Source organism: Amphimedon queenslandica, unplaced genomic scaffold, assembly GCF_000090795.2.
Source record: "Amphimedon queenslandica unplaced genomic scaffold, v1.1 AMPQUscaffold_13227, whole genome shotgun sequence".
NCBI lineage: Eukaryota > Metazoa > Porifera > Demospongiae > Haplosclerida > Niphatidae > Amphimedon > Amphimedon queenslandica.
In genome coordinates, this window is record NW_003546537.1 from 63,469 (window position 1) to 72,917 (window position 9,449).

General features: G+C 37.2%; 1 long non-coding RNA gene across 1 annotated transcript; it reads left to right on the forward strand.

The window, feature by feature from the left end:
* Positions 1-7,177: 7,177 nt before the first annotated feature.
* LOC109584248 (uncharacterized) lies at positions 7,178-8,804 on the forward strand. The gene is made up of 4 exons (XR_002185917.1): positions 7,178-7,653; positions 7,697-7,782; positions 7,827-7,886; positions 8,765-8,804. It is a non-coding gene; the product is annotated as an uncharacterized LOC109584248 (long non-coding RNA).
* Positions 8,805-9,449: the final 645 nt, after the last annotated feature.

The window sequence follows — 9,449 nt, forward strand, 5'->3', positions numbered from 1 at the left end:
TATTATTGTTCTGTGTTTTTGAATAAAATAATTCATTACACACTTGATATATGCAAGATTAATACCTTCTCGTAGCTGGAAACCTCCACTAAGTATTGCAATTTGATTCCAAGCATAGCTAGCCTAGCTAGGTAAAAAATACTTGCTGTTCCCAGTTCTGAGATCTGAGCATGTGCGACCACGCCCAAATTTTGGAGCACATGCCACATGCTTCTTTAATTAATAAAATGGCGGCATGAGGTAAGCTGGTGCGATCCAAAAGTCACAGTATCACTGCTTCCTTTCTTGGAGAATGATTCTAGGGGACAAGGACCTGCGCATACCCTGTTAGAGTAGAATGGTGTAAGAATTAGCCTTCTATCACCAGGCAAGATCGACATATCGACCGACAACTGGATTGACAGGACTTTCCTGATGATGAAGATGAAAAAAGGTGGCTGAACAAAACGGCTGGTTTGCAGACTTTTGATTTTTCTCCCAGAAAAGGTCTAGAACCATGCTATTGGTACCATTGGAGTCCTCTGGTCAAGATAAGGTCCTCTAAGAAGTCTGGTAAGCATAGGAGCTCGTTTTCTCGGTATAGCAAGGCTGCAAAAGTCGTGGCAGCCATTTTGTTTGGGGGTGAATCCTACTTAGTAACGCTACCGCGTTACTAATATTAAGGTAGGTGAAGTGTTATCTATAAGTTGATAGATCTGCCTGCTTTTGCTGGTGATTGGGCCTTAATAAAAAAATACTGGTATCCTTTCGGCCGATGTGGTGCCTCAGATATAATAATATCATTTCTTTTCTCCCTGAATATAGATAATGCTTCTTCAATAGATAAAACTCTCTTAGCTGTTGCCATCTGTTCTGTAATTCCTCGATTTCTTTAATCCACAAAAAATACATGTGTCTTGTCACTTAATTTCCGTATTTGCCCGTTAACACCGGAATGATCTGCATTCTAGGTACACGCCCGCTCACATTTCGTGCTCACGCTCTTTTTTCATGTGTGGAAGAATTTGTAAAGATCCGCATTTTAGTAACGCCCTGAAGAAATCGATGCATTAATAAGGCGATGCGTTTTGCACATCGCTGCACAATACCTATGGCCACACCACCATTCCATTGTTACACAATTGCTTGAGATTTTAGTCCACCATGGCATTCCATATAATAACTATAAAACTTCTTAGTTTGAAGACTTTCCCGCTTCGGAAATTTAAAGTAAAACTTATTTGCAACAGAATGGTGTGTAAATACCGTACGGGTATACAATTCCTTGTGGTATATAATTTCACGGATGTCGGGAGTTCTTAACAACGAAAATTAATACCCCAGATATTCTCACTGTGCATACGCAGCACGTGAAAATCAATGACTTAATGAAAGTGCACATGCAAAAACGCAAAACTTAACCCCATCGAAATTAAAGAATTAAGAACTTTTCTTCAGAACACGAAATTTTATACCCTTGAAATTTTATACCTGTACTGTAGTCAGTGGAAATTTTTGTAACCTGAGCTTTCAAAAATCAATAAATTCAGCACTCGTGGTTGCAATACACCATGCATGAAAAGCAATCAGTTCTGCATAACAAGCATCTTACACTCATGGACTCAGAAAAAACACTAAATGTCAGGATAATGCTACTAAACATCTTACAAGCACAGGAAATATTTTAAAGCAATATTTATCATTGTCATTTGCCTCAAATGCCATGCTTGCCACCTGAAAGTAAGAAATATGTAAAAATTGCATCTCCACTTCCATTCACAAGACTTCTAGAAAGCCTTCGGTGCCAAATAAAGTCCAGTCGCCATACTAGATAGACTATTATTGCTCTTCAAATAAAGGTGACAAGATTCCTCTATTCTTCATCATTACTCGTTGCTATAGTAATTTTAATGAATATCATTAAATTGAAATGACAGCAAGTTCCATTGCAATTTCCGGACATGATGTCCCAAAATATGCAGTCATCCTTACATATATCCTCCATACTACAATCCGTAATTGTAAACCACAGGAGTCCCTTTACTTGTATGGAGTCAAGCAAGTCAACGTCTATAGATTGTGAGCAAAGCCATCCACACAGATTGTTAACTTGCTATGACATTCATTATAAACCTACGGCACTATCAAGAGGCGGCTGTATGCTCACTTCTGGGATCACTTTCTACTACATTTCTCACCTGATTCTCCTTGCACATTCTACTACATTTGTCCCTGTACTTCCTGTCATCTCCAATAATCACTCATGCAAACTCTTAATTCACTTATTCATTTTATTTATTTACTTTCATTCCTTTTTTCAGGCTGCAACACATGTTGTTGCTGTCCTTCAGTACACTGTATTAAATACAGTGTTATTGCAACACCTGTAAGGGTGTGATGGCTATCCTTTAACTTTGACACAAGTTGTAGTGTTGTAGTAACACCCCTCTTTCAATAGAACAACACCAAGCTAAATTGATTCAACACCCCTATAGTAAACAACACCCAAATTTGTGACACCCACGAGTGTATGCCAACACCTCAGTTTTAACAGTGTACCCTCTGTCCTTTTTCTCTAGTCTGCCTATATCTGTCTTGTACTGTTAAGTTAATAATAATAATAATAATAAACATTATTTTCTTCCTTAGGGATATCTGATCTCTGCGATGTAATTTCCCTGGTACTTTTCAAGCGTAAAAAACTGCCATTGGACTTCACCATTTAATACTTATCCTTCTTAATACTTAATTAATTTTTATTTTGTTAAAATTGTATGATACACTATCCAACCTAAGGAATGTACTTATAATTACAATATCCAAGAAACCAGTAAATAGAGATGTACTTAGGTGTCTTGTGAAGGGTAGTACATTGTGATTATGAAATGTAATGAACTCCTGTGTGAACTATTTGATTCCAGACGATGATCTGTAACAAAATTTTTTTTCCAGGACAAAAAATTATTTTAGCTCTATACTTCCACGTGTATTATAAATGTGACCATAATTGACAAAAGGGCCCTTATGGCGCATTATTAAATTTATCAGTATAGTGATAATAAGTCAACTCGCTCGTTGTTGGTCAAAAAATAGCTTTTTGCACTAAGTGATTATAGAGACCATAAGCTATCATTTGATGCCAAAGACGCTGCTATACTCCTTGCAGTTCTTGAGAAAGAAGATACTAGATCCTCCAACCATTACAGTGCATGGAGTTCGTCAAATGGGCCATTACACGGAGGTAAGCGGGGCGTCATGGCAATGATAGGCATCTTACCATGGTTACAAGGGACTATAAACCATCACTATCTCTGTAGAAGTATGGAGAAGGCAAGGCAAATTGACCTTGTACTACACAAGGAGCAAGGTAGAAAGGCTAACATTACAAGCTAGAGATGCTACAAGTAAACGTTATAACACCCCCGCTAGGGATACAAATGCAATTTATCCCGCAGCGGGGGTGTTATCAACATATTTGTGTAGTAGTGAGTGGGCGTATCAAAGGTGCACACCAATGCGCATGCTCAGTAGCACCACACCTCGTGGTAAAATGGTAGCAATGGAGGTCAGGAGGCTCACAAAAAGGTACTTTTACCAACTGATTAATATAATCTTACTATTTTCAGGCTATAATGTCTGGAAGAGGTCCAGAACAGAGATCCTGCGCTTGCTGATTGGCCATGTATCGATCATACCTTCCCCGGCTTTCTATATTTACTGTTGAGGCTTGGTTAACCATTGATTTCAACGCGGAAGGAAAGCAGTGAAACTCTGCCTGCATGAATTATTACTCTGTGAATCGATCAGAAGTTTTCTGCACTCCCGCGACTCAATTGTTCCGACTTTGTACCCGCTGTCCGTTCCCGCGGGCCACTGGACCTAGGCCAGACTTTATTGCAAGCTTTATTGACAGTTGACGTACAATAATGTTGTTTCTTATATTTTATTTTAAGAGATTTTTGCTGTCAACCCACAGGACTACAAATAAAACCACAGGGAGTGTTACAAATGAAAGCTGTGTTACATCACATTTGTAACCACAGGCGGTGCCTTTGATACGCCCACTCACTATTATACAAGTAAACATAATGACACCCCCACTGGGGATACATCGCATTTGTGTGACCAAGCCAGAGGGCCACAGGCCCAAGGGCGAGGTCATACAAATTTGATGCATCCCGCAACGGGGGTGTTATCAACATATTTGTGTAATAATGAGTAGGCGTATCAAACGCGTGCGCCAATGCACATGCTCAGTAGCACTACAACAAAATGAAAGCAATGGAGGACAGGAGGCTCAGAAAAAGGTACTTTATCAACAGATTTAGGCTTTAGGTTGACATATCTAATCTATTTTCAGGCTATAATATCTGTAAGAGTATAATTTAGGTCAGGAACAGAGATCCCGTGCTTGCCATCTGGCCCGTGTATTGATCTCACTTTGCCTGGCCATCTTATTTAGCCATTAAGGTTAAGACAACCATTGATTTGAACATGGAAGGAGAGCAGTGAACTCTACATGCATGGATTATTGGTCTGTGTGTCGATCTAAAGTTGTCTGGACTCCGGAGACTCCCTATTCCCTGGCTGTGAACCTGTCGGTTTCTGCCGCAAGCTCCCAGGCAAAAGCCCAGACTTCATTGACAGTTGAATTGAATTCCAGCTTATTTAGCTGTCCAATATGTTGCTTTGTATATTTTATTTTATAAAAATTTTTTTGTAAAAACCACAGGGATACATCACACTTGTAGCATAGGTGGTGCCTTTGATACACCCACTCATTATACAAGACTACTTTGAAAATCAGCAGTAAGTAATCACACAAAAAACACACTGAATATAAAAACTTACTTGATACCAAGTCAGAAAAAATATTGACCACTTAACACTACAATACTACACTTTAACGACATCACACAATACAACATAAATACTACAAGCAATACAGTATCATAATTGTCATTATAATTGTCGAACTCGTTCCTATAGTTTTAGCCCCTCCACTTCGTGAATTTAATTAAAATAGTGGTATTTTGGGCAACAATTAGAGTTTAGGGCTATTAATATTATTAATTTCGCTTGAATCTAATCGCTTTTAGTCCCCGGTAGCTAAACGAACTTGTTCCAATTGTTTTAACATCTCCTAGTTGTGAATTTAATTCAAAAAGTAGAATTTTGGGCAATAATTAGAGTTTAGGGCTATGAATATTATTAATTTTGCTTAAATCTAGTCGGATTTAGTCCCTAATAACTAAACAAACTTGTTCCAATTGTTTTAGCCACTCCCACTTGTCAATTTAATTCAAAAAGTGGAGTTTTAAGCAATAATTACAGTTAAGGGCTATGAATATCATTAATTTTGCTTGAATCTAGTCGGTTTTTGTCCCTAGTGACTAAACAAACTTGTTCCCATTGCTTTAGCCCTTACCAATCATGAATTTATTTCAAAAAGTGGCATTTTGGGCAATAATTAGTCATTAGGGTTATGAATATCATTAATTTTCCCTTAATCTAGTCGGTTTTAGTCCCTAGTAACTAAACAAACTCGTTTCTATTGTTTTAGCCCCTCCCAGTCGTAAATTTAATTCAAAAAGTAGCATTTTGGGCAATTACTAGAGTTTAGGACTATGAATATCATTAATGTTGCTTGAATCTAGTCTGTTTTAGTCTCTAGTAACGAAACGAGCCAATTCTGATTGTGCTAGTCCCTCCCAGTTGTGAATTTAATTTAAAAAGTGGAATTTTGGGCAATAATTAGTGTTTAGGGCTATGAATATTATTAATTTTGCTTGAATTTAGTAATACCCAGTCCCCCCTAAGTAAACGAACTCGTTCCAATTGTGCTAGCCCCTCCTAGTCATTAATTTCATTTAAATACTCAATTTTTAAGCAATAATTTGAATTTCATACCGTCTAATTGTACTGTACATGTAGGTGTTCTCCATCTGATGAAAGTTCTGAAGATGATGATAGCAGTGACAGTGAGAAGAAGGAGGAGGAAGAAGAAAAGGAGTCTACTTTTATTGATGGTGAGGATTTTGATGGTCTTCCCTGTACATTAAAGCTTAAGAAGAAAGTGAGTGCTTATGCACTTGATGTTTCTCTTCAATCTGGAAGATACCCAGAGTTTAAAGGTTTGGAAGGTCCATCACCTGTTGTTGATCATTCTATGAGTCCTTTTGATCTTGTCAAACTTTTTTGGCCGGATTCATTATGTGAGTTGACAGCCAAAGAAACTAACAGGTATGCCATTGTACATCGTAAAATTAGGAAGTGGAAAAATTGTAACTACTGAAGTTTGGGCATTTTTAGGGATAACTGTAGTGATGGGAATTCATCATTTGCCTAAAATAGACAATTACTGGAGCTCTGACCCTTTACTTGGTGTTGAATCTGTTAAAAAGAGTCTCATAATACGTTTTGGGCAATTAGAGGTAACATACATTTGGTAGATAACTGCAGTGTAGAGAAAACATCAAGCCTGAGTTAGAAGCTCAAGCCTGTAGTTGAAGTTTTAAGTCATACATATTTGGCCCATTTTAATCCTGGTCAAGAGCTTTCATTAGATGAAGCCATGGTTAAGTACAAAGGTAGGAGCAGTGGGAATGTTAAAATGCCCAAAAAACGCACTAAAAAATGATTCAAGGTTTGGTCTTGCTCAAATGCTAAAACAAGTTACTGGTGTACTTTTCAGGTGTATGATGGTATGTCAGTCCATCCAGTAACAGGTAAGAAAGTGTCTGAACATGGACTAGTAAAGAGAGTTGTTGGTGATCTTTTAGTTAGTTTCACTGGACTGAATCATGTAGTTTATATGGACAACTTTTATACTAGCAGCAATATTACACAGGAACTTGCCCAACAACAAATTTACACAGTAGGAACAACAAAATCCAATGCAAATGGTTTTCCAAATGAGCTAAAAAATGTCACACTGCCCAAGGGTGAGTATGTAGCAACAATATTGTGTACTTTGTTTTAAATTAGTTCGTTTTATTAGCAATGTTTTTCCAGAAGCAATGCCTCATCAAGTGCCATGTATGCAATTAGATGGCATGTTTGCTTATCAGAGTATCCCACCTCTCCTTCCTGCTTATAACAAATTTATTGGTGGAGTTGACCTCACTGATCAGCTTTGGAGAACATATGGCTATGATAGAAAGTCCAAAAGATCATGGATTCATCTGTTCTGCTGTTTCTTTGATTTGGCAATCAATGATGCTTACATTATTCACAAAGCTACATACAAAAGCAAGGGGCTCGTTCCATTGAATTTGTTAGAATTTTGTATTAAACTTTGTCATACACTTCTTGACAATTATCAAGGGAGACAAAGGAGATCTAGAGGTATTGAGAGACAACAATAGGTACCTTCCATTGAATATCACATTTGAAAAGCTACCGAGGTAGGGTGAAAGAGAGGTAGGTGTCACTGTATTAGCACAAAGCCAGAAGGTCAACGTAGTTATACTTCTTTTGCATGTTCATGTTGCCATGTTCTCTTATTTAGGTCAGGTTGTTTCGAAGACTATCACAGGTCCCAATGAAGGTTTTTGTAGTGATTTTTCATAAGCATTGTTATCTTATTCTTGTCAAGTTTCGTTTCTAGGTCATACTGTAGTGAGGACTTTCACCACTTTGGAGAGTATTTAGCAATAATTTAGGAGATAGCAGGTAAATGAAATTCATGTCAATTTGCACTTATTTGACTTACTAGAGCATTGGTAGTGGTTGGAGTCATTTGGACTAGACAGGTCTCCATTTAACTCATTACCTGACAATTTGTTTTAGAACTACAAAAAGGTAATAATTATTAATAAAAAAGCAATTACTACGCCATTTTTTAGAGCAAACACGTGTGTTTTACAGGAAACCACACCTAAACCACACCATCTTGGCAGAAATTGGTAATGAATAATATTAGTGGTAAAATAGAAACCATAGGAAACAATAGAAAAGTGAAAGAATGCTTTGTCGGCACATTGATCAGTGGCGGATCTATGGGGAGGCCAGGGGGGGCAATGCCCTCCCAAAAATTTTCTGGAGTAATATAAACTTAGGTTTACCTATGAAAACTGTGAAGCAGCTGCAGTACTGGACTATGTAAACAATCTTTAAACCACAAAGGAGCTCATTTTAGCAGGCTTAGTCTTCATAATTTTTACTTCCCAAAAAGTTTTGCACAAGTTTAGTTGACCACACCCCCTAATTACCCCTCCCATCTCACAATTGCCCCCCCAAAAATTAAATTCTAGATCCGCCCCTGACTTTGATGTAATTGCTATTCAACACTTTTTTGCAAGAAATTGACTATCGTTGATGATATTGGTTGAATCATTGATTGAATGAAATCTGACACAAATGAAGTATGTAAAAGCAATGAAACTGGTTGTAGTAAATGCAGCAGCTAAAATCTATGTAGGTGCAAGCAGTTTAGGTGCTTTGGAGCACTTTTAAGTGAATGGAATAGAATTTGCAGGTCTACTGAGAGCTCTTGAAAGGCACAAAGATACTCTATGAAACACGATCAAAATGGCTGCTTGGGCATGGTCAAGGGGTGTGGCATCAAAAAATGCACCTAATTTGAGGGGTTTCCTTGACAACATGTATAATTCAAAACGTCCTAAAGACTAATTTTTATAAATTTCATTGTGTAAGGAAAAGGATTAAAAATGACTTGTTACTATGACAACAGAATGCATAATTAATACTATAATACTGGAGTTATTAGAGTTATGTCTAATAATGTTAGTCTAGTAAGTAGATGCTTTTTCTTTTTTTTCAGGAAGCAGCTGGGCCAAGACTGATGACACTTTTCTTTTTTATTCCTGGTTTCTTTCCAAAGAGACATTCTAATATGCTATAGAGATTGCTACATCCTACAGTGTATTGTATATTGTACACATAAAAGGCAATCATTAGTGCCACAGGAGCTTCAGCTGCAGGTATCTTGCAATAAACAGATTTTGCAATGATGAGACACTTTAGATGCATTGCGGAAGTTTTTGGTACCCTGAAAAAGAACACAAGGCTGAAGCAATGAAACTCTTTGTGCAGCAGACTCTGTAGACTCATTTTATAATTATTATTATTATTGTTTTGCATTACTTTTAGATTACCATACATTACTGGACAATTTTTGAGCAATCAGCTTGAGATTAGGTGTCTGGTAGCATATAATATAAGCAATCAATGCAAGTAATGAACGTCCTTCTAAAGTTGATAGTATGCAAACTAATTAATTTTGATTATTTTGGTACCTTCAGGCATTTCTTTATCGAGAAATAGAAACATTTTCTCAGCATTGTTGTCCTTCTCTGGAAGAGATAACAGCATCAATCATTTCCATCCACACTTTAGCCATTATTGCTGTAATTTCTTGATTGAATATTTTATTCATTTCTCTCTGGATCTATATTTGAAAATAAAATCAGTGTACATTGTTTAAGATTAATAGCTACATGTACGTC